The 25,925-nt window shown below is 50.1% G+C and overlaps 1 protein-coding gene across 1 annotated transcript in view; it reads left to right on the top strand.

The window, feature by feature from the left end:
* Window positions 1-25,925, top strand: part of LOC142297294 (phospholipid scramblase 2-like) — a 119,139-nt gene that overhangs the window by 42,675 nt on the left and 50,539 nt on the right. The window lies entirely within an intron of this gene.

The raw sequence follows: 25,925 nt of genomic DNA, 5'->3' as shown, positions 1-25,925 counted from the left end.
ACAGAAAAGTCTAGTACAAGTGCAGAGTAGTCTAGAGGAGATGTAGATCAGTCGAGTTCACGGGCAGTCCTGTGTCCAGGCCTGCCAAGAGACTACCCAGTGGCTGGGTCGGAGCCCAGTCGCCTTTGGCAAGGAGGCAGACGGTGGTGGCCGCCTGCAGGAGCTGGGATTACAGCCGGTGGAACCGTAGGGACCGGGATCGGTTGGTGGCCCGCCGGTACCGAACCGAGGAGCCGATTGGAAACCGGAGCACAAGGAGGGGTACTCAGACCCAGACGAAGCCCCGAACCGACAGGGCCGAGTCAAATCAACTGATTGCGGACTGGACTTAAGGACCTATCCCACACAAGTTCCATTAGAAGACAACAGCCCAACGATACAGGGTAGAAGCCACCTCCAGGGCATAGAGACCCAAAGAGTCAGCGTCTACAGGCAAACGGGCTCCTACGGCATATAAAAGTCGGGAAGCGGACTACCGGTGTCCAGGCATAGGAGTCAAACATTGACATACAGAGGTGCAGGAGAAAGGCGGAAACCACCAACCTATTCTGGGAGAAGCTGCAGCCGGCTGTGGGCCCCGTTCATCACTCCATTTGGTTTACCAGAGACTCCAGTGTATTGTTTCAGAGTAAACCAGTGCCTTCGGGACGCACCGCACCAGCGTCCAGCACGCATCACCCACTCCCCCGCCTCAGCACCTCCCTCGGGCCCCCGGGACCATCGCTCCCCTACCCATGGAGGGGTAAACACCAAAGCTGCGCAACACCGTCCCCGCGAGGCCTAGTCAACGGCAGAGGTGGGGTCCATCCATTCACCACAACCCGTGGGTGGCGTCACGAACCTATATCCCAAACCAAACCACAGCGGCCCCCGGCCATGGAACTCCTCACCCAAGTCCCCGCGTGTAGCGCCAACTCCCTTGCAGAGAGACGTGACCCCCGGGTCCGTGAGAGGTTCAAGCCACCACCCGCAGTACGAACACGGATCCGAGCAGCTCGGCGGTCGCAGCCGATCCCGCGGGGCGGTACACATCGACTCTTCTGGAGTCTGTGAACAGGATTGAACCAGTCCACTTACCTGTGGAAGTGCGCCTTGGAAATTGTTGCTAGCGGCGTCCCGTTGAAAAATTGGGGAATCCGCCATCTTGGGCGCAAAAGGTTCCCGCCCGAGCCGTCTTCCCTGAGCAGATAGGGTGCGAAGACGAAGCCCCGCCCCCTGAGAGCAGAGTGGTGCAGAAAGCAAGCGAAGTGCCCGAAAAAGACCAAGGGGGGGGGGGGCGGGTGAAGATCCAGCCTCATGTGACTGAGGAAATAAAAGGCAGGGACGCCAGGACTCTGCTAACCATTGTGTTCCTGGATCCCGAAAGTGCAACATGTCCGCCCCGTTTGAGAAGCCCGAATTCCCGGAGCCCGCGCCCGGAACAGAGACGGGGTTGGAAGCCCGGACGACGCTGATGTGTTGCCGCCTACAAGTACAGGTGAGGTACCTGATGGAGCAGTGGGCAAGAGAGATGGGGGAGATAGCTTCGGCTGTGCGGGCGCGTGAGATGGAGGCGAATTTGGAGGAGCGGGTGGGTGACCCACGCCCCTATGTCCTGGAGGGACCAGTCGCTGCGGCTGAGGGACCCGGTTTGCCCCCGCTTCCCCTGTCGCCTCCTCCATGGCCCCTTCCAGCTGCGGCTGCCCTCCCGCTCGGTTCACCACCCCCGACACCGGCGGTGGAACCTGTCCCAACTGCCCATGAGGACCCGCCTGTAGACGCGGCTCGCGGACGGCCGTATACCCGGCCCGCACCAACCCCGTTACCATGGAAGGTGCCCGTCCCGGACATGATCCCGCCAGTCCCGGCCCCGGCAGTCCGCCTGGCCGAAGGGGAGAGCGTCACCCGGAAGAAGGCCCCGAAGGTGGGGCAGGCCGCTCCTGGGTCTGGGACCTCGGCTGAGGTTCTGAGGGGAGGCCGCTGCAAGGCAGCAGAGCCGGCCGTGATGCAGCGGGGTTCCCCCCAGAAGGTGACGGTCGTGGCCACCACCGGGGAGCTCCAGCTTGGCCAGACCGCCACCTGTAGAGACCCCGGGCACGCAGATGCCCCGTATTGGAAGCGGCGGCCAAACCAGACGGGCTGGGAGATCGAGGACTGCGAGAGTAGGAATGCAGAGATCCTTGCCCGCACGATCCGGGAGAAGGATAACCTGCGAAGTGCCACCTACCGGGTGCGGGGCCCGACCTTCGAAGGCCAAGTCCGTCGGTTTGACCCCCAGCGTGGATGGGGGTTCATCTTTGAACAGGGCCTGGAGGCCCAAGTGTTTGTCTCCCGACGGGATGTCAATTCTCACCCCCCGTTGGGTCATCCGGATCGGGATCTGGTTCCAGGGGACCTGGTGACCTATACCCGTCATTGTGGGGAGAGGGGCTGGTTTGCCCTCAGTGTCAAGAGAAGGGTGCGCCAGGATGTCCCGGAGTGCTCCCAGTCCCCTCCCCCACCGTACAGCCTTGGCGTGACCGTTGAGGCTGAATATTAGGATGAAGAACAAAGTTAAAGGCAGCGGAACCCGGCTACCAATGTGACACAGTCCCCATTGGGACCATACTGCCCGTCCCCGTTGGGACTTTGTTTTGCCCCTGTTTTACAAAGGACAAGGCCGAGAACTGGCAGGCCACCCAAAAACTATTGGGCATGTAAATAACCCTTCCCTTAACCGGCCGTCCGGTTTCACCGCCTCCGGAGAGGCAGACTGGAGGATGAGCCTGCGGGAAACAGATGGCCGAGGCCCGCCACCCCTACAACCGGTGGCCATCCTCCGAGTCAGGGATCCCCTGGACGTAGGGACTCTGAAAGGACTGTGAAATCTGCACCCATCCCGTTAAACACACCTGGCCTGTTCATGGACTGGGGAAAAGAAATGCTGCCCACTTATACAATGCAGCATCAAGGCTAGGTTGTTTGGGTGGGTGACTGGAGGACCCGGTTCCCGTGTTAATAAAAATGTTTTGTAACGTTCAAGTATGTGCCTCCCGTAAGGGAAGATTCAAACAAATGTAAAAAGTTTAGTATGCTTGTACCATGTTCCCGTTTTTCTATTTTTCAGAAACAAAAAAAAAAAAAAATAAACCGGTGATGGACGGGCAGCCCGCGGATGGTCTGCATTAAACCAAGGTGGAATGTGATGTCCTGAACTAGTCAGGTCATCCCAGGTAGTCACACACAACACCACACCCCCCTCCCGATTAGGTGACATCAGTCAAACTAAAAACCTTGTCACCACCCTCCAGGTTTGATGTCCACACCAGGGGGGCAGAGCCAGGCGGTTGGCTCCGCCCACCAAGGAATTCACAGGCCTGGAGGCGGGAAAACACAGACAGAAGAGTCAAGTGGCTGGGTCGGAGCCCAGTCGCCGTTGGCAAGGAGGCAGATGGTGGTGGCCGCCTGCAGGAGCTAGGATTACAGCCGGTGGCACCGTAGGAACCGCGGTCGGGCGGTGGCCCACCGGTACCGAACCGGGCAGCCGATTGGAAACTGAAGCACCAGGAGGGGTACTCAGACCCAGACGAAGCCCCGAACCGACAGGGCCGAGTCAAATCAACTGATTGCGGACTGGACTTAAGGACCTACCCCACACAAGTCCCGTTAGAAGACAACAGCCCAACCATACAGGGTAGAAGCCACCTCCAAGGCATAGAGACCCAAAGAGCCAGCGTCTGCGGGTAGACGGGCTCCTACGGCATATAAAAGTCGGGAAGCGGACTACCGGTCTCTAGGCATAGGAGTCAAACATTCACACACAGAGGTACAGGAGAAAGGTGGAAACCACCAACCTATTCTGGGAGAAGCTGCAGCCGGCTGTGGGCCCCGTTCATCACTCCGTTTGGTTTACCAGAGACTCCAGTGTATTGTGTCAGAGTGAGTACACCAGTGCCTTCGGGCCGTGCCGCACCGCACCAGCGTCCAGCACGCATCACCCGCTCCACCGCCTTAGCACCTCCCTCGGGCCCCCGGGACCATCGATCTCCTACCCATGGAGGGGTAAACACCAAAGCTGCGCAACACCATCCCCGTGAGGCCTAGTTAACGGCAGCGGTGGTGTCCATCCATTCACCACAACGTGTGGCTGGCGTCACGAACTTATACCCCAAACCAAACCACCGCAGCCCCCGGCCGTGGAACTCCTCACCCAAGTCCCAGCATGTAGCGCCAACTCCCTTGCAGAGCGACGTGACCCCCTGGTCCGTGAGAGGCTTGAGCTACTACCCGCAGTACGAGCACGGATCCGAGCGGCTTGGCAGTCGCAGCTGAGCCCGTGGGGCAGTACAGAAACAATGCCTTTTTGATAGTTAAAGGCATACTTAGCATATGAGCGCACACTTTGTAAATGCTTATTTGAACATCGATTTTAGTAAATAGTATTATATATGCTGGTTGGTTAGGCAGGGAATATTGGCATGCACATGTGAATGCTAGTGGGTCGGAAAGCATAAAGGACCTGACAGGTTCCCTTTAACACTGGCAAAAGCCAGGAAGAAATACCTTTGCATGGAGCTGTTAGGGGGTTTCTTGGTCAGTGGGGATGTTTGGTAGGCATTTGATTTTCAAAAGCTTAGCCAAGCAGGTAATAAGACAATTGGTAATAAGACAATTTGTATTACCTTTCAGTAGTCAGAAAAAAATCTTCAATTTAGATTTTCTAATGAGGATCTAAAAGCAAGGCTATCTACTAATTATTGTAATTCTCACCAGTGATGAGGCAGTGAGTGGGATTGGACCCACTGGACCACAGGGAGAACCCAAGCTTACCCTGAAGTTGGAGGGGCTTGACTAAGCGCATATCCAGTAGATGCCAGGTGCCACTCCCAGGGTATTACCCAGGACTGTGGCAGCTGAGCAGAGTTGGGTGACAGCAGGACAAGGGTGTAGTCACAGACACGACAGTCAGGAAGGGCACTGGCAGGAGGACAAACAGAGCAGAAACAGGAACACTGACAGGATGGGAACAGGAGCACAGATATAGGCAGGTACAGAATTTCTGGCATGGGTTATCAGGCAAAGGTTTTCCGGCACATGACATCGGGGGGGATTCTAGACATCAGGATAAGGGTCATCAGGCACGAATCACAAGGCACGGGACATCAGGCACAGAACATCCAGTTGCAGTTACAGGACATAAGGAGTGACTCCTTTCATCAAGGTCCAGGTATTTAAAAAGCCATGGAACCCATAGGGTGAAGTGGAAACATGACTAATGGGAAGGGAAGGAGTGATGGGGTTAATAGGGACAGGAATTGAAGGATTTGTAGAAGGCAGAAGGATGGGATTAGTGGAAAGGAGGAGCCCTGGGAGGAAGAGGGGGAGTATACGAGGATTGATAAGAGAAGGGGGTTTGTCATACCTTCTTTTGCACACTTCCGGAAGAAGACTGATCACTATGGCAGACCTGTGTTCCCTGAAGGAGATAATCCGAACAGCGATTACGGTGCACGGGGCCCAGGCAGTGCAGTCCCACATCCGGGCTGCTGGGGCTCCCCCATCGGCACCATCCCCTCGCCCCCCTTCCAGGTATGGGGGCGGCAGTCCAGGCCTCCATGCAGGTATTCTATGGGTGAGGAGGTGAAGCGAGAGTCCCCTAGGGACCCTCCGAAGCGGGGCGGGCATCAGCACCAGCAGCGGGCTGCTCCGGCTGCCGGGATGAATCTCCTCCGTGGCCGCCGTGGCCGAGAAAGGGGCGTGACCAGCCAAGGGACTACTTCCAGTAGTCCCCCGGAGGGGGAGAGCTCAGCATGAGGAGGCTTATGTCGGCCCCGTGGGGTAGGGGAATGTGGTGGCTCAAGGATGGAGACGGACTCGGCGGGACATGGCAGACGGGACCTCTTGCGGTCGGCGGGGGGGGACGTGCCAAAAGAGAGGACGGTCTGTAGCAACAGCCCGTGAGTCAGGACGGCCCGGCGGGGTTTTGCCTTCTAGGAAGCTGTGAGCCTTGGGAAGCAGGGCCCCCACGGCTGCTCAGGAGAGTGGCCGTGACAAGGGGTGTGCCTCAGCAGTGGCTTCTCCATCTGGTTTGGAAGAAGACGGTCCCAGTGAAGAGGAGGGAGCCCTGATTTATGGAGAAGAATCGGATGAGCAGATGGTGGAGGATGGTGCAGTTCCTATTTGGAGGTCTACCGAGTTTCAGTCGGGTGAGATACCTGGGGAGTCGGTGTTATTGGCACCGACGGCGGCGCGGAGCAATAATGTGATGGGGACGGCTGCGGGTAGTGCAGCGCCAGATGGGATGGTAGTTTTGAGTCAGTTGTTGTAGTTGGTGTGGGGTTTAGTGGCGTTAGCGCGGTTGCAGGGGAGGCGCAAGCTCTGGTGGCTGCGTGGACGGGAGCAGCGACAGAGGGCACCGGGGCGGCAAGCGCTGAGGGGGGCGCTTCAGGCTGCAGCGCCGGGTGAGACGGTGGAGGCGGCAGTAGGCGAGAAGGAGAAGGAAAAGGATGAGGTGGTGCATCTTGATAATAGGGCCTAGAGCGGGGTATATGTTTGCTTTGAGGGTCGGTTTGGGGCGCATCTTAAAAAGTAAGTAAGGAATAAGATATGGAAAGGGGAGTATGTGGAAATTATTTCATTGCTGCCTCTGGAGACGTTTAATTTGGATAAAGTTAAGCCGAGTGATTCCAAAAAGAAGAAGGAGGAGGAACAGTGCCGTTATAGGCTTATTCCTCAGACATTTGCAAATTGGCTGCAGGCATTTGCAATTCTTGCTAGTGTTATTGGGGAGAAGGAACCAGAGCATTGTTCGGCATTGTTTGGGTATATGGATGTGATTGGGGAGGCTCATAGGACCTTTGGTGGTTTAGCCTGGCTGCGGTATGATGAGCAGTTTTGGCAGAGGAAGGCTTTGTGGGCAGGCATGCAGTGGGATCATAAGGACATATCCTTATGGATGAGGGTGATGGCGACTCCTAGTCAGCCCTTTCATTCGGGAGCCAGGGGATTAGGTTTTGGGGCCTTAGTGAGTCAGAAGAAGGGGTATTGTTGGCAATTTAATGAAGGGCAATGCAAGTTTGGAGCGGCATGTCGGTTCAAGCATGAGTGTTCAGGCTGCGGAGGGGAACATAGTATGGCCAAGTGTTTCAAAAAAGGGAAAGAAAAATCTGGGGATGGGGCTGGAAAAAGGGACGACGCCAGTGAAGGTAGAGGCGAAGGTGCCTTTTATAAATAGGTACCCAGATGCGGAGGCGGCATCCCTTTTGTTTTCTGTTTTTTCCCACAGTTTTCGAATCCCCTCGGTTGTTGGTTCTTCTGTGCCGCTTTATCGGAATTTACGATCTACGAGGGAGCACCCTGAAATTGTCCATGAAAAATTGTGAAAAGAAGTAAAATTGGGCAGGATGGGCGGTCCCTTTAAGTTTCCGCCATGCTCAGGTTTGGTTGTTTCCCAGTTAGGTGTGGTGCCTAAAAAGGAGCCAAATAAATTTAGGCTTATACATCATCTGTCCTTCCCAAAGGGTTCATCAGTGAATGACGGCATTCCGCCTGAATTATTAACGGTGTATTATGTCTTGTTTGACACGGCTTTGGATTTGGTTAGGGCGGCTGGCCGGGGAGCATTGATGGCGATGGCTGATGGGGAGGCAGCGTTTAGGTTGTTGCCGGTATACCCGGATAGTCAGCATTTGTTGGGTTGTGTGTGGAATGGGGAATATTTTGTTGATTGGTGTCTGCCTATGGGTTGTTCAATTTCTTTTCGTATTTTGAAGCTTTTAGTTCGTTTGTTGAGTGGGCCGTGCGAGACATGTCTGGGTTGTTGTCTATCATTCATTATTTGGATATTTCTTCTGTGTCTACCTTATCTCCCCATAGTGATGTTTTTTAGGTTTTTTGCACCCAGTTCAGACATAGAATGGAGTTCCAAACGTTATTCCTTAATGTTAGTAGTTTTTCGTTTGTGAACCCTCCCCATACACACCTATTGCCAATCCACATTATACGCATATATAGCCTGGGTCTCAGCGTCCCATACACGGTAAGTTTTTTAACTGCATGAGAGGACACATACAAGCTAGGGACCCCAACGTAGAGAAATACTTTGGCGTAGTGTTGGGGCTCTTCTGCATTGATCAATTCAGTAGCTAAATTTCTCTTTATTCATATATTCATGGCAGTAATGCAGGTTCCATTTTTCACATTTCATTCTTACAAATAGCTATTGAATTTTTCATGTCAGTATTCACACAGCAGTTTCTGCTATTCCATGTATTCCCCTTCCATAGTCACTGGTGTGCATACCTTATCTCCCCATAGTGATGTTTTTTAGGTTTTTTGCACCCAGTTCAGACATAGAATGGAGTTCCAAACGTTATTCCTTAATGTTAGTAGTTTTTCGTTTGTGAACCCTCCCCATACACACCTATTGCCAATCCACATTATACGCATATATAGCCTGGGTCTCAGCGTCCCATACACGGTAAGTTTTTTAACTGCATGAGAGGACACATACAAGCTAGGGACCCCAACGTAGAGAAATACTTTGGCGTAGTGTTGGGGCTCTTCTGCATTGATCAATTCAGTAGCTAAATTTCTCTTTATTCATATATTCATGGCAGTAATGCAGGTTCCATTTTTCACATTTCATTCTTACAAATAGCTATTGAATTTTTCATGTCAGTATTCACACAGCAGTTTCTGCTATTCCATGTATTCCCCTTCCATAGTCACTGGTGTGCATACCTTATCTCCCCATAGTGATGTTTTTTAGGTTTTTTGCACCCAGTTCAGACATAGAATGGAGTTCCAAACGTTATTCCTTAATGTTAGTAGTTTTTCGTTTGTGAACCCTCCCCATACACACCTATTGCCAATCCACATTATACGCATATATAGCCTGGGTCTCAGCGTCCCATACACGGTAAGTTTTTTAACTGCATGAGAGGACACATACAAGCTAGGGACCCCAACGTAGAGAAATACTTTGGCGTAGTGTTGGGGCTCTTCTGCATTGATCAATTCAGTAGCTAAATTTCTCTTTATTCATATATTCATGGCAGTAATGCAGGTTCCATTTTTCACATTTCATTCTTACAAATAGCTATTGAATTTTTCATGTCAGTATTCACACAGCAGTTTCTGCTATTCCATGTATTCCCCTTCCATAGTCACTGGTGTGCATACCTTATCTCCCCATAGTGATGTTTTTTAGGTTTTTTGCACCCAGTTCAGACATAGAATGGAGTTCCAAACGTTATTCCTTAATGTTAGTAGTTTTTCGTTTGTGAACCCTCCCCATACACACCTATTGCCAATCCACATTATACGCATATATAGCCTGGGTCTCAGCGTCCCATACACGGTAAGTTTTTTAACTGCATGAGAGGACACATACAAGCTAGGGACCCCAACGTAGAGAAATACTTTGGCGTAGTGTTGGGGCTCTTCTGCATTGATCAATTCAGTAGCTAAATTTCTCTTTATTCATATATTCATGGCAGTAATGCAGGTTCCATTTTTCACATTTCATTCTTACAAATAGCTATTGAATTTTTCATGTCAGTATTCACACAGCAGTTTCTGCTATTCCATGTATTCCCCTTCCATAGTCACTGGTGTGCATACCTTATCTCCCCATAGTGATGTTTTTTAGGTTTTTTGCACCCAGTTCAGACATAGAATGGAGTTCCAAACGTTATTCCTTAATGTTAGTAGTTTTTCGTTTGTGAACCCTCCCCATACACACCTATTGCCAATCCACATTATACGCATATATAGCCTGGGTCTCAGCGTCCCATACACGGTAAGTTTTTTAACTGCATGAGAGGACACATACAAGCTAGGGACCCCAACGTAGAGAAATACTTTGGCGTAGTGTTGGGGCTCTTCTGCATTGATCAATTCAGTAGCTAAATTTCTCTTTATTCATATATTCATGGCAGTAATGCAGGTTCCATTTTTCACATTTCATTCTTACAAATAGCTATTGAATTTTTCATGTCAGTATTCACACAGCAGTTTCTGCTATTCCATGTATTCCCCTTCCATAGTCACTGGTGTGCATACCTTATCTCCCCATAGTGATGTTTTTTAGGTTTTTTGCACCCAGTTCAGACATAGAATGGAGTTCCAAACGTTATTCCTTAATGTTAGTAGTTTTTCGTTTGTGAACCCTCCCCATACACACCTATTGCCAATCCACATTATACGCATATATAGCCTGGGTCTCAGCGTCCCATACACGGTAAGTTTTTTAACTGCATGAGAGGACACATACAAGCTAGGGACCCCAACGTAGAGAAATACTTTGGCGTAGTGTTGGGGCTCTTCTGCATTGATCAATTCAGTAGCTAAATTTCTCTTTATTCATATATTCATGGCAGTAATGCAGGTTCCATTTTTCACATTTCATTCTTACAAATAGCTATTGAATTTTTCATGTCAGTATTCACACAGCAGTTTCTGCTATTCCATGTATTCCCCTTCCATAGTCACTGGTGTGCATACCTTATCTCCCCATAGTGATGTTTTTTAGGTTTTTTGCACCCAGTTCAGACATAGAATGGAGTTCCAAACGTTATTCCTTAATGTTAGTAGTTTTTCGTTTGTGAACCCTCCCCATACACACCTATTGCCAATCCACATTATACGCATATATAGCCTGGGTCTCAGCGTCCCATACACGGTAAGTTTTTTAACTGCATGAGAGGACACATACAAGCTAGGGACCCCAACGTAGAGAAATACTTTGGCGTAGTGTTGGGGCTCTTCTGCATTGATCAATTCAGTAGCTAAATTTCTCTTTATTCATATATTCATGGCAGTAATGCAGGTTCCATTTTTCACATTTCATTCTTACAAATAGCTATTGAATTTTTCATGTCAGTATTCACACAGCAGTTTCTGCTATTCCATGTATTCCCCTTCCATAGTCACTGGTGTGCATACCTTATCTCCCCATAGTGATGTTTTTTAGGTTTTTTGCACCCAGTTCAGACATAGAATGGAGTTCCAAACGTTATTCCTTAATGTTAGTAGTTTTTCGTTTGTGAACCCTCCCCATACACACCTATTGCCAATCCACATTATACGCATATATAGCCTGGGTCTCAGCGTCCCATACACGGTAAGTTTTTTAACTGCATGAGAGGACACATACAAGCTAGGGACCCCAACGTAGAGAAATACTTTGGCGTAGTGTTGGGGCTCTTCTGCATTGATCAATTCAGTAGCTAAATTTCTCTTTATTCATATATTCATGGCAGTAATGCAGGTTCCATTTTTCACATTTCATTCTTACAAATAGCTATTGAATTTTTCATGTCAGTATTCACACAGCAGTTTCTGCTATTCCATGTATTCCCCTTCCATAGTCACTGGTGTGCATACCTTATCTCCCCATAGTGATGTTTTTTAGGTTTTTTGCACCCAGTTCAGACATAGAATGGAGTTCCAAACGTTATTCCTTAATGTTAGTAGTTTTTCGTTTGTGAACCCTCCCCATACACACCTATTGCCAATCCACATTATACGCATATATAGCCTGGGTCTCAGCGTCCCATACACGGTAAGTTTTTTAACTGCATGAGAGGACACATACAAGCTAGGGACCCCAACGTAGAGAAATACTTTGGCGTAGTGTTGGGGCTCTTCTGCATTGATCAATTCAGTAGCTAAATTTCTCTTTATTCATATATTCATGGCAGTAATGCAGGTTCCATTTTTCACATTTCATTCTTACAAATAGCTATTGAATTTTTCATGTCAGTATTCACACAGCAGTTTCTGCTATTCCATGTATTCCCCTTCCATAGTCACTGGTGTGCATACCTTATCTCCCCATAGTGATGTTTTTTAGGTTTTTTGCACCCAGTTCAGACATAGAATGGAGTTCCAAACGTTATTCCTTAATGTTAGTAGTTTTTCGTTTGTGAACCCTCCCCATACACACCTATTGCCAATCCACATTATACGCATATATAGCCTGGGTCTCAGCGTCCCATACACGGTAAGTTTTTTAACTGCATGAGAGGACACATACAAGCTAGGGACCCCAACGTAGAGAAATACTTTGGCGTAGTGTTGGGGCTCTTCTGCATTGATCAATTCAGTAGCTAAATTTCTCTTTATTCATATATTCATGGCAGTAATGCAGGTTCCATTTTTCACATTTCATTCTTACAAATAGCTATTGAATTTTTCATGTCAGTATTCACACAGCAGTTTCTGCTATTCCATGTATTCCCCTTCCATAGTCACTGGTGTGCATACCTTATCTCCCCATAGTGATGTTTTTTAGGTTTTTTGCACCCAGTTCAGACATAGAATGGAGTTCCAAACGTTATTCCTTAATGTTAGTAGTTTTTCGTTTGTGAACCCTCCCCATACACACCTATTGCCAATCCACATTATACGCATATATAGCCTGGGTCTCAGCGTCCCATACACGGTAAGTTTTTTAACTGCATGAGAGGACACATACAAGCTAGGGACCCCAACGTAGAGAAATACTTTGGCGTAGTGTTGGGGCTCTTCTGCATTGATCAATTCAGTAGCTAAATTTCTCTTTATTCATATATTCATGGCAGTAATGCAGGTTCCATTTTTCACATTTCATTCTTACAAATAGCTATTGAATTTTTCATGTCAGTATTCACACAGCAGTTTCTGCTATTCCATGTATTCCCCTTCCATAGTCACTGGTGTGCATACCTTATCTCCCCATAGTGATGTTTTTTAGGTTTTTTGCACCCAGTTCAGACATAGAATGGAGTTCCAAACGTTATTCCTTAATGTTAGTAGTTTTTCGTTTGTGAACCCTCCCCATACACACCTATTGCCAATCCACATTATACGCATATATAGCCTGGGTCTCAGCGTCCCATACACGGTAAGTTTTTTAACTGCATGAGAGGACACATACAAGCTAGGGACCCCAACGTAGAGAAATACTTTGGCGTAGTGTTGGGGCTCTTCTGCATTGATCAATTCAGTAGCTAAATTTCTCTTTATTCATATATTCATGGCAGTAATGCAGGTTCCATTTTTCACATTTCATTCTTACAAATAGCTATTGAATTTTTCATGTCAGTATTCACACAGCAGTTTCTGCTATTCCATGTATTCCCCTTCCATAGTCACTGGTGTGCATACCTTATCTCCCCATAGTGATGTTTTTTAGGTTTTTTGCACCCAGTTCAGACATAGAATGGAGTTCCAAACGTTATTCCTTAATTTCTTCTGTGTCAGTCCGGCGGGCTCAATGATTTGTGCAGGTCTGTTGTTTTCATTACAGAAAGTGTCTGAATGTTTTGGTATCCCTTTGCCGCGGGACAAGACAGAGGGTCCGGCATCGGTGATGCGGTTTTTAGGTATCGAAATTGATTCCATGGTGATGGAATGTAGGCATCCAATGGAAAAGATTTTGGATTTGAGGGCTGCAGTGGCGGCGGTGAGGTCGGCAAAGAAAGTGCGTCTGAAGGTGGTGCAATCTTTAATGGGGAAGTGGAATTTTGAATGGAGAATCATGCCGATGGGTCATGTGTTTGCAAGGTGGTTGGCAACGGCTACAGTGGTCGTGAAGTCACCTGCTCACTTTGTGCGTGTTACGAGGGAGGTTTAAGGAGGATCTCTTGGTGTGGGATGTGTTTTTGCAGAAATTCAATGGTCGTGCATTATCGAAGGATAAGGTTGTGCCCAATGGGATGCATACGGATGCAGCTTGGTTGGTGGGTTTTGGTGCATTTTTCAAGGGCCATTAGTGTGCGGGTAGTTGGCCCGAAGTGTGGCATCAGGGTAGTTTAGTAAGGAATTTGGCATTGTTGGAGTTTCCGATTGTGGTGGCGGTCGAGTTGTGGGGTCGGGAGTTTTCCGGGTGAAAGGTTTGTTTTCATTATGACAATCAAGCAGTGGTACGTGCAATCAATAGTTTGACGGCAAAATCTGGGCCTGTAGTCGCTTATTTGAGGCATTTGGTGCTAAAGTGTTTACAGCTGAATATTCATGTGGTGGCTATACATGTACCGGGGGTTGAAAACGGGGTGGCTGATGCTTTGTCTCATTTTCAGTTTGACAGGTTCCGGGCTTTAGTGCTGTGGGTCGGACGAGGTTGAAGCAGTGTGTCCAGAGAGCCTATGGAGTCTGGTGAGGCTGTAATTGCGGGCCTGATTAGAAATTCGGTGGCCGAGGTGACTTGGTGCCGTTATGCCAGAGTATGGGTTGAATGGCAAGAGTTGTTGGCAGCAATGTTTGAAGAGGGGCAGGAGGATCATTTGGTGGCGTTACTGGCTTTTGTGGGTAATGATTTTGTGGCTTGTCAGTGGTGCATAGGGTGGCGGCAGTGGCTTTCTGGTTGAAGGCGAGGGGCAAGCAGGATGTATCCAAGAATTTCCGGGTGCGGCAGGCCTTGAAGGGGTTTCACAAGGGAGCACGTGACAGGGATACAAGGCGGCCGATATCTTTTGTATTGCTACAACGTTTGGTGGGTTGTTTGCAATCGCTGTGTGTGTCAGAGTACAAGCGGATTCTGTTTAAGTCGGCATTTGTGTTGGCCTTTTATGGGGCTTTTCGGATTGGGGAATTGGTTAGCCCATCTAGGTCAAAGGGTGTTGGTCTGTTGTTGGAGGATGTGGCGGTAGTGCAGGAGAGGGTTGAATGTCGCCTGCGCCGTTCTAAGATGGACCAAGGGGGTCGAGGGTGGTTGGTGGTGATGCATGCGATTTCGGGGCATGCTTTTTACCCAGTGCATGTTGTTGGTAAGTTTTTGGGTACCCGGGGGTGGCCCGGGTCCACTGTTATGTCATGGGGATGGTTCCTTTTTGTCGCGGTGCTGCGGAGTTGTTTGCGGGCAGCAGGAGAGCGGCCGGAGGAGTATGGGTCACACTCCTTTAGAATTGGGGCGGCCACTGAGGCTTCTCGGTGGGGGCTTGGGAACGAGGTGGTGAGAAGGATTGGAAGGTGGGAGTCCTTTAGTTTTCGCCTCTACGTTCGGCCTCAGCTGTTATCCCGATGAAGGATGGTGGGGGCAGTGGATTATGGGGATGTAGTTGTTGAATTTGATAAGGGTAGTTGGTTGTGAAGTTTTTAAGTCATCGTAACCTATTTTTTTTTGTTTGTAAGGGTGTGCCTAATTTGGATATTAGGACACTTGTTCATCTATTGGGGGGCCCTGCGGGCCGATGCACGTCCGGACGGTCGGCAACTGGAACTGTATAGGTCGGTGGCGTCAGTCAAATGGATCGGCGTGCGTGGAATGGCATCGAGCAGGGTATTCCCGGAATTTGAGTATTATTGCTCAGTGGACAGGCCTCCTAACGTGGTAGTGTTACATGTGGGAGGTAATGATTTAGGAGATCGGGCGTCTCGTGACCTGATACGGGACATCAAGATGGATTTGTTGCGCTTATGGAGGGCGTACCCGGGTTTAATTGTGGTATGGTACGACATTGTGGCGCGGTTGGTGTGGAGAGGAGTTCATTCTGTACATAGGATCTTTTGAGCCAGGGCAAAGATGAATAGGGTGGTGGCGCAATTTGTGATGAGAAATGGAGGTATTGCGGTGCGGCACAGGGATTTAGAGACAACGAGTTGGCAATTTCGGAGGGGTGATGGGGTGCACCTTAATGACATTGTTTCGGATTTGTGGGCGTTAGGATTGCGTGACTGTGTTGAGCAAGCTTTGGGTGTGTGGCGGGTCCAGGGCACGTAAGTGGTCACGTGCCCTGTCTTGTGGTGGGGGGCAGGTCTGGTCCAGAGGCGATTTGAAGTGAATGGTAACTGGATCGAGAGACACTGTCTTGGTATGGTGGCTCCGGGATGTTGCAGGCACAGGGTTCTGCAAAGGTTTGGGGGTATTAATCCGTGGGTGATTAATACCTCATTTCTGGGTTGGTGTGTTGCGGCCAGGAATATTAGGGTACGAAGTGGTTTCTCGACTGGGGCTACCCAGGGTTATATATACTGTATTAGTATTACTGTGTTACCTATTGTCATTTGTTGGGGTCGCCCGTTGGACGGCCTTCCCCTTGTGTTAGAATGTAAATAATAGGTAATAAAGGTTGCTGTGGCCAATTTGAACCAAGTTGCATGCAGTCCGTGTATTATTTACAGGTGATCAATGGCACATCACGACTGGAGAATCCTTCCTCAATGGTCAAGGAAGCCATGGATCCCATAGGGTGGAGGGGCGACATAACTAATGGGAAGGGAAAGAGTGATGAGGTTAATAGACACAGGAATTGGAGGATTTTTAGGAGGCAGAATTATGACATTGGTGGGAAGGAGGAGTCCTGGGAGGAAAAGGAGGAGTATATGAGGATTGATAAGAGAAGGGGGTTTATCATACTTTCTCTTGCGACTTCCGGACGAAGACTGATCCACGCCCACCCTCCCTTGAACTTGAGTACCGTGTGGTGAGATGGTTGAGTGCGGAGACAGAGGTGTCTAGTTTGTTGTGAAGTGGGAATACACGGTTAGGTTGATTTGTTTTGTCACAGCAGCGGGGGGTAGGTCTGGTCCAGAGGCGGTTTGAAGGGAATGGTAACTGGACCGGGGGACACTGTCTTGGTATGGTGGCTCCGGGTTCCGGGATGTTGCAGGCTCGGGGTTCTGCAAAAGTTTGGGGGTATTAATCCGTGGGTGATTAATACCTCATCTCTGGGTTGGTGTATTGTGGCCAGGGATATTGGGATAAGAAGTAGTTCCTGGACTGGGCCGACCTACTTTATTGGTATTACTGTATTACCTATTGTTATTTGTTGAGGCCGCCCGTTAGACGGTGCTCCCTTGTGTTAGAATGCAAATAATAGGTAATAAAGGCTGCTGTGGCCAATTTGAACCAAGTCGCATGCAGTCTGAGTATTATTTACAGGTGGTGAATGGTGGGGTAACACAGACATCATGACTGGAGAATCCTTCCTCAATGGTGAAGGCTCAGGACATCAGGTTCAGAACATCAGAGATGGGTGTAATAGACACAGTGACACACACAAGGTAGACATAGCAAATTCAGAGTGTGTCGCCCAGGGATTGGGGGTACTCAGAGCCGGGCCAATGGTGTTGCTTCTAGAGGTATCACGGTAGCGTGACCCAGTCTGCGATCCCAGGCTCCACAACAAAAGGAGAATATGTAAAGGGGGATTGTCTGTGACGCCACCCGTGGGATGCGGTGATGAGATGGTGGCACCGCCGCTGCCTCTGGGGACCATTTCCGGGACTGATGGTGTGGGGCAGCAAGGTGGGATCCCCTCCACGGGTACGGGAGTTGTAGTCCCGGGGCCCAATTGGGAGTTGTGGTGGTGGCAGGGCATGCAGGGATCAGCACACTTACAGTTCGGTTGTCCTGGTGCTGGATGAGGCTGCTTTCATGTGTAGGGTCAGGAAACACAGAGTCTGTTTTGTCAACCAACTTGCCAAATGGCCGGTCACCTTTGGCGAGTGTCTTCTGGTCCCACACCCAGATGTACAGCCAGGGCCCTTCTTTCCACACTCTCTGTCTGTCTCTTGTCTGGACTAGTCCGTTTGAACGGCCTCCGGATCAGGTCCCTCTCCCAGCACCGGCAAGCTACAACTCTGCCCCGGTCGCCCCAGGATCCCCGTGACCGGATCTCCGTAGCCTGTGGCCCTCACAGCCGCCTTGTCCGGTAGTCCAGGGCTACAAACCCGGCTACCACCTTCTCCCGGGGAGCGCCAAGCTTCCCCCTGTCAGCGTTTCACTGACTACTGCACAACTGAACTAAATTCTGCTCTGTCCCTTCCTTAATTCCTCTCGCCCCCTCCCTTTTCCTGCGGAGGGGGTGAGTAGGGCCTGATTGGCTGCTGTACATCTGTGTGGGGATGGTGTAGCTGCCAAGGAGGATTAACTCTTTCTGTGACTACCTGGTTTTACCAGGGTGTCACACTCCCCCTTAATTGAATACAGACCATCCGCAGGCTGTCCGACCACCACCGGTTTATTTTGAAAACTGCAAAAGATAAAATGGGAAAACATATTCAAATATATTAACTTTTTACATTTTAAGCAGGGTTTTTTTGGATCATCCCTTACGGGAGGCATTTGGCTTCAACGTTGCAAACATGTAAAAACAACATTTTTATTAACCGGGAACGGGACCGGGTCCTTTCAGTTGCCAACCCAAACAAACCTTAACCTTGATGCTGCCTCTAAGAACAGGTCAGCACCCCTTTTCCCCAGTCCAGGAAACAGGAACAGGTCTAGGTGTTGCCCACAACGGGCCGGGTACAAAGTTCCATACCCAGCAGTCTCTCAAAGGCCCCATGTCCAGGGGACCCCTGACCCGGAGGGTAGTCACCGGTTGCCATGGTGACAGGACCTCGGTCTCCTCTGCCACAGGCCCTTCCTCCAACAAGCCTCCCCGGCACCTGAAAGGGTGGTCCGGGATTATTCACAAGCCCTAAAGTTATTGGGTGGCCTGCAAGTTCTCAGCCTTGTTCATTTTGTTAAAACTGAGTGTAAAACAACGGAATCAAACAAAGTCCCAATGGGGACGGGCAGTATGGTAGCCGGGAACCGCTACCTCAACACTCCTCTTCATCCTCGGGACTGTATGGCAGGGGAGGGATACTGCGGCTCACCCTCCTCTTCACACCAAAGGCGAACCAGCCCCTCTCCCCGCAATGCCGGGTGTACGTAACAAGCTCACTGAGCTCCAGGTCACGGTCCGGGTGACCCATCGGAAGGTGGGGGTACACATCCCTCCGGAAGACAAAGATCTCAGCCTCAAGGCCGGGCTCGAAAATGAACCCCCATCCACAGCGGGGTTCAAATTGGCGGACTTGGCCTTCCCGGGTTGGGCCTCGCACCTGATAGGTAGCGTTGCGGAGATTGTCCTTCTTCCGGGTCGTCCGGGCCAGCAGCTCCGCCTTCTGATTTTCACGTGCCGCGATCTCCCGACCCAGCTGGCACTGCTGCCGCTCCCAATACGGAGCGTCTGTTTGCTCCCTTTGCGCTTGGGTTGGGCCCAGCCGGAGCTCCTCCATGCCGGCTATGACCAGCACCTTCTGCACTGGGGAACCCCGCTGTGTCGCGGCCTGCTGTGCTGCTTTGCAGCGGCAACCCTGCGACGCCTCAGCCGAGGCCTGGGCTCTGGAAGCGGCCAACTTTATCTGCTGGGCGGGTCTCCGGGCAACATCCACCTCTATCTTGGCCAGGCAGACTGCCGGGGCCTGGATTTCATGGGGCGCGGTCACTTCCATGACTGGCGGGTCCACACCGGGGACGGGCACCTTCCACGGGAGCGGTATTGGCTTTGGTCGGATGACTGGCCATCCGCGGGCTGCTTCCGCAGGCGGGCCCTCACGGGCAGATTGGACGGACTCCGCTACCGGTGTTGGTGGCAGCGGACCGAGCGGGGAAACGGTGGCAGCCGGTACGGGCAGTGAGGGAGGCAACATAGAGGGCAGGGGCAGACCGGGTCCCTCAGCCCCATCGGCCGGTCCCTCAGGGACATAGAGGCGTGGGTCACTCTCCTGATCCTCCAAAATTACCCCCACTTCACGTCCCCGCATGGCCGCAGCTATCTCCTCCATCTCAGCCGCCCATCAGTCCATAAGGAACCGCACCTGGGTCTGCAACTGGTGACACATTAGCGCCATCCGGGCTTCCAGCCACGTCGCTGTTCCAGGCGCGGGCTCTGGTGCTGCGGGCTTGCCAGACGGGGCGGACATGGTGCACTTTTGGAGTCCAGGAACCAAACGGGTGGCAGAGTCCTGGAGTCCCTGCCCTCCTTCTCTTTGGTCAGATGACACTGCATCTTCAACCGCCCCCCCCCCCCTTGGTCTTTTCGCGGCACTCGCTTCTCCGGCTGATCAGATTCGTTTTTCAACTGCTCACTCTTTGGCACAGCCGTGTTCCCAAGGGGCGGGGCTTCAACTCTCGCGCTCTTTTCGCAGGGAAGAAGGCTTTGGCGGGAATCTTCGCGCCAAAAGATGGCGGCAAGATGGCGGATTCTGAAATTTTTCAACGGGTCACCGCTGACTTCCACTTCAAGGCGCACTTCACCAGGTAGGTGATTAGGTAAGTATCCTGTTCGTGATGCCAAATTGTGCCACCCAGGGATAGGGGGTACTCAGAGTCGGGCCAATGGGGTCGCTTCTAGAAGTATCACGGTGGTGTGACCCGGTCTGTGATCCCAGGCTCCACAACAAAAGGGGAATATGTAAAGGGGGATTGTCTGTGATACCACCCGTGGGTTGCGGTGATGAGATGGTGGCACCGCCGCTGCCTCTGGGGATCGTGTCCGGGACTGATGGTGTGGGGCAGCAAGGTGGGATCCTCTCCGCGGGTAGGGGAGTTGTAGTCCCGGGGCCCGATTGGGAGTTGTGGTGGTGGCAGGGCTTGCAGGGATCATCACACAGTTCGGTTGTCCTGGTGCTGGATGAGGCTGCTTTCATGTGTAGGGTCAGGAAACACAGAATTTGTTTTGTCAACCAACTTGCCAAATGGCCGGTCACCTTTGGCGGGTGTCTTCGAGTCCCACACCCAGATGTACACCCAGGGCCCTTCTTTCCACACTCTCTGTCTGTCTCTTTCTTGTCTGGACTAGTCCGTTTGAACGGCCTCCGGATCGGGTCCCTCTCCCAGCACCGGCGAGCTACAACTCTGCCCCGGTTGCCTCAGAATCCCCGCGACCGGATTTCCGTTGCCTGTGGCCCTCACAGCCACCTAGTCCGGTAGTCCAGGGCTACAGCCCCGGCTACCACTTTCTCCCGGGGAGCTCCAAGCTTCCCCCTGTCAGCGTTTCACTGACTACTGCACAACTGAACTAAATTCTGCTCTGTCATTTCATTAACTCCTCTCTCCCCCTCCCTTTTCCTGGGGAGGGGGTGAGTAGGGCCTGATTGCCTGCTGTACATCTATGTGGGGATGGTGTAGCTGCCAAGGAGGATTAACTCTTTCTGTGACTACCTGGTTTTACCAGGGCGTCACAAGAGCATGTAGGATTGGTGGTAGTTACTGTAATAACAGAATAAACAGGCTAGACCAACACACAGGAAGTAGGATAAAATACTAAGGACTTGCTATAGCCCCTCCCAACAGGGGAGGGAGCCCTAAACACCTTTTGCCTCTCAGCAATAGCCTGGGCATACCTTTGCAAGGTATGCTCACTTCCTCTTAAAGGGACAAGAAGCTCTCCTGTGCCCTAGGCTGGAGACCATGTGCAGGACCTGGAGCTTAGATGGAAGCTGGAGACCGACACACATGTAGGCATCTGCAGAAATGGGGCAAGCCGGGGACTGCACTGAACGTGGGCAGCGATGCATGGGTGCAGAGGACCAAGTGACACGTGGGTGGTCATGGAGGTGAGCAAAGGACCACACAGCACAAGGATGGCAACGCAGAAGAACAGGGAACTGATACACAAATATATGGCCATGCAAGAGAGCAGAGGACCATGCAACACTTAAGTGACCCTACAGGTGAGCAGAGGACAATGCAGCATGAGGATGGACATGTGGAAGAGCAGAAGACCACGCAACACATGCATGCCTGCAGGAACAAGCGGCGGCCAAGGAGGTAATGTCATTTGTAACCCTGCTGAGTTAGTGGGAGAGGAGAGTGCTGGGAATGGGATGCTGGCACTACAGTTATCCCTTTTCTTGATGGTAACAACACATCTGCCATCCCACAATCAAAGCCACTTACAGATTTTCATTCTCACCAGAAAAACTGAAGGCCCTGTTGGTTCATTTACATCATTCCGCTGCAACAGCTCATTGTCATGGCCTGTGTCGTCACTATTTTTTACTCTATCAGCCTGGCTACCTACCTGTGCTAAATTAAAGTCCACCTCTATATCCCCTTGGTGCTACTCTTACTCTAGTTCATGTACAGTGCCTACAAGTAGTATTCAACCCCCTGCAGATTTAGCAGGTTTGAAAAGATGCAAATAAGTTAGAGCCTGCAAACTTCAAACAAGAGCAGGATTTATTAACAGATGCATATATCTTACAAACCAACAAGTTATGTTGCTCAGTTAAATTTTAATAAATTTTCAACATAAAAGTGTGGGTCAATTATTATTCAACCCCTAGGTTTAATATTTTGTGGAATAACCCTTGTTTGCAATTACAGCTTATAATCATCTTTTATAAGACCTGATCAGGCCAGCACAGGTCTTTGGAGTTATCTTGGCCCACTCCTCCATGCAGATCTTCTCCAAGTTATCTAGGTTCTTTGGGTGTCTCTTGTGGACTTTAATCTTGAGCTCCTTCCACAAGTTTTCAATTGGGTTAAGGTCAGGAGACTGACTAGGCCACTGCAACACCTTGATTTTTTCCCTCTTGAACCAGGCCTTGGTTTTCTTGGCTGTGTGCTTTGGGTCGTTGTCTTGTTGGAAGATGAAATGACGACCCATCTTAAGATCCTTGATGGAGGAGCGGAGGTTCTTGGCCAAAATCTCCAGGAAGGCCGTGCTATCCATCTTCCCATGGATGCGGACCAGATGGCCTGGCCCCTTGGCTGAGACACAGCCCCACAGCATGATGCTGCCACCACCATGCTTGACTGTAGGGATGGTATTCTTGGGGTCCTATGCAGTGCCATCCAGTCTCCAAACGTCACGTGTGTGGTTGGCACCAAAGATCTCGATCTTGGTCTCATCAGACCAGAGAACCTTGAACCAGTCTGTCTCAGAGTCCTCCAAGTGATCATGAGCAAAATGTAGACGAGCCTTGACATGACGCTTTGAAAGTAAAGGTACCTTACGGGCTCGTCTGGAATGGAGACCATTGCGGTGGAGTACGTTACTTATGGTATTGACTGAAACCAATGTCCCCACTGCCATGAGATCTTCCCGGAGCTCCTTCCTTGTTGTCCTTGGGTTAGTCTTGACTCTTCGGACAAGCCTGGCCTCGGCACGGGTGGAAACTTTTAAAGGCTGTCCAGGCCGTGGAAGGCTAACAGTAGTTCCATAAGCCTTCCACTTTCGGATGATGCTTCCAACAGTGGAGACAGGTAGGCCCAACTCCTTGGGATGGGTTTTGTACCCCTTGCCAGCCTTGTGACCCTCCACGATCTGGTCTCTGATGGCCTTGGAATGCTCCTTTGTCTTTCCCATGTTGACCAAGTATGAGTGCTGTTCACAAAGTATGGGGAGGGTCTTAATTAGTAAGAAAATGCTGGAAAAAGAGATAATTAATCCAAACATGCTGAAGCTCATTGTTCTTTGTGCCTGACATACTTCTTAATACTTTAGGGGAACCAAACAGAATTCTGGTGGTTTGAGGGGTTGAATAATAAATGACACTCTGAATAAACTTTTCACAATTTAAAAAAAAAAATAAAAAAAGAAATAACATTCTTTTTTGCTGCAGTGCATTTCACACTTCCAGGCTGATCTACAGTCCAAATGTCACAATGCCAAGTTAATTCCGAATGTGTAAACCTGCTAAATCTGCAGGGGGTTGAATACTACTTGTAGGCACTGTATATAGATGAGTGAACTGGCCAAGGCTCGGTTTCACAGAGTTCACCTGTGTTCGGCAAATAGCTTGCCAAATATTTTGACAAACCTAGCCGAACACATTGAATTCAATGAGAGACATAAGAAAAAGCATAGACAACACCTTTAGGGGACCAAAAGCTACCAAACCAACTCAAACCATTTTGTAGTGTAGCTACACTTTTGCAGCATAGCCATTACCTTCCTAGACTATTAACATAAGAAATATTGGATAAGTGACAGGAGTATTCCTGTTGCTCTGAAAACCCTGCCATTACAGACAAGATACAACTTGGAGATCCATCTTGGAGTTTCCATATTTCCAAAAATTAGAGGCCGACCGCAGGAGAGTGGCATCAATTGGCTCACAATACCTATAGTGTATTAGCGCTGCAGTCAAGTATGGGCCATGCACCACACAGGGCCTGGCCCAGCATTTACAGCTTTCAAATCAAGAGGTAGATGAGTGACAGGTGTAGGCCTCTTGCTTTTATACTGCTGCCACCATAGACAATACACAACTTGAAGACCAAACTAGGAGTTTCCACACTTCTAAAAATTATGGGATTATGGGCAGACAGTAGGACAGTGGCATCAATTGCCTGCACAAACCGCAATCTCCCTACGCAAGTGTGAGATTTTGTCCGGCTGTGTAGAGGATGCAGAATGCGTCATCCACATTAATCACATCAGGTCATGAGGACGGCAATTACCAGCGGAGAGGAGGGACAGTAGCCACTGCAATGACGCTCATTAAACTGGACCGGTCACATATTCATACAGTGCAAAAGCTTTTTGAGGGGGAATATAGAAGGGGGGTCAGAACAGATACCAATTTTTAGAATGCAGCACAGACTAGGGTGGTGATATTAGCTCATACACTAAAAAACTAGTGACAGGTTCCCTTTAAAATTTGCCAGGACCAACCTGTTTTAGAAAATGTGTCTTGTTGTCATGAACTCGGATGAGCCTCTGAGGTCAGCGCCAGGACACAGGCCGTACTGCGGGGTCCGCAGCAGTGACTTCAGAGCTTCACCCCAGTTCATCACGCTGCTCTGTCTCTGTGTTGCGGCCTGATTTGCGGTCACTGATGAAGGACTCACCTGTGACCGCAAATCACCTGAGTGAGGGCACCACTGATAGTGCGGCTTACTTCAGTCACTTTGGCGGCTTACTTCAGTCACTTTGGCGACTTGCTGTAACAGGTGGAGGACTCCAGCTGTGGCCGCAGGTAACCTGAGTGACATCACCGCTGATAGCGCAAGTCACTTCAGACGCTGCGTGGAGCTCACAGAGAGCGGTCATGCTCTATGGCCGCTCACTGTCAGCTTACGATGTAGTAGAGCTGAAAGCGTCATGGGACTTCGTGTGGACTACGTTGGACCTGGAGGGGTGTTTGGGGATTAATGAAGTGGTGAAAGAGAGTGGGGTTTTTTTGTCTTTTATTCCAAATAAAGGATTTTTTGGGTGTATGTGTTTTTTACTTTCATTTACAGGTTAATCATGGAGGGTGTCTCGTAAACGCCTGCCATGATTAACCTAGGATTTAGTGGCAGCTATGAACTGCCATTAACTCCTTATTACTCTGATTGCCACCTCACCAGGGTAATTCGGGAAGAGCCAGGTAAAGTCCCGGGATTGTCGCATTTAATGGATGCGGCAATTCCAGGCTGCTGCTGGCTGATATTTTTAGGCAGGGGGGCAGCCTAAAAACTATAGGCCTCCCCAGTCTGAGAATACCAGTCCTCAGCTGTGTGGCTTTATCTTGGCTGTGTATCAATTGGGGGGGACCGCACATCTTTTTTTTTTAAATTATGTATTTATTCATTTTACTGCAAGACATAGTCCCGCCCACCGGCGGCTGTGGTTGGTTGCAGTGAGACAGCTGTCACTAAGCATGGGGGCTTGTCTGACTGCAACCAATCAAAGACGCTGGTGGGTGGGGGAAGCAGTGAATATGAGATGAGCCTAATGAGCAGCCGGCACTTTCAGAAGCAGGAGAAGCCGCAGGAGCAGTATGACAGCCATGCTGTGCTGGTGATCGGCGGGTATGAAGAAGGGAGAGAGGGGTAGAGATCGAGAGGAGAGACCGACCGACAGAGAGAGAGGGAGAGACAAACCGACCAACCGACAGAGAGAGACCGACAGAGACCAAGACCAAGAGAGACGAGACGGATAGAGAAAGAGAGAGAGATCGACACCGACAGAGAGAGACAGAGACCGAAAGACCTGCATTTTTGTTGACAAGAACACATCCAAAATGCAACCAAAGTGCAGTGCAAACGCACAGCTAAACATTTTGGTTGCATTTTGACACAGCTTATTTATTTCAATGGGTGGAAAATGCAACCAAATCGCAGTGAAGAAGTAACATGCTGCTTTTTTTTACGCAACAATTTTGACAAATATTTGACAAACAAAATGCTGGCTAAAAAAAAGCAACGTGCGCATGGAATTTTTTGACTTCTCAAAGACTTTGCTGGGGAAGCACAACGCATGCATTTTGTC

The sequence above is a fragment of the Anomaloglossus baeobatrachus genome, chromosome 3, assembly GCF_048569485.1.
Source record: "Anomaloglossus baeobatrachus isolate aAnoBae1 chromosome 3, aAnoBae1.hap1, whole genome shotgun sequence".
In the NCBI taxonomy this organism is placed as follows: Eukaryota; Metazoa; Chordata; class Amphibia; order Anura; family Aromobatidae; genus Anomaloglossus; species Anomaloglossus baeobatrachus.
This window is presented reverse-complemented; position numbering and strand designations above follow the sequence as displayed.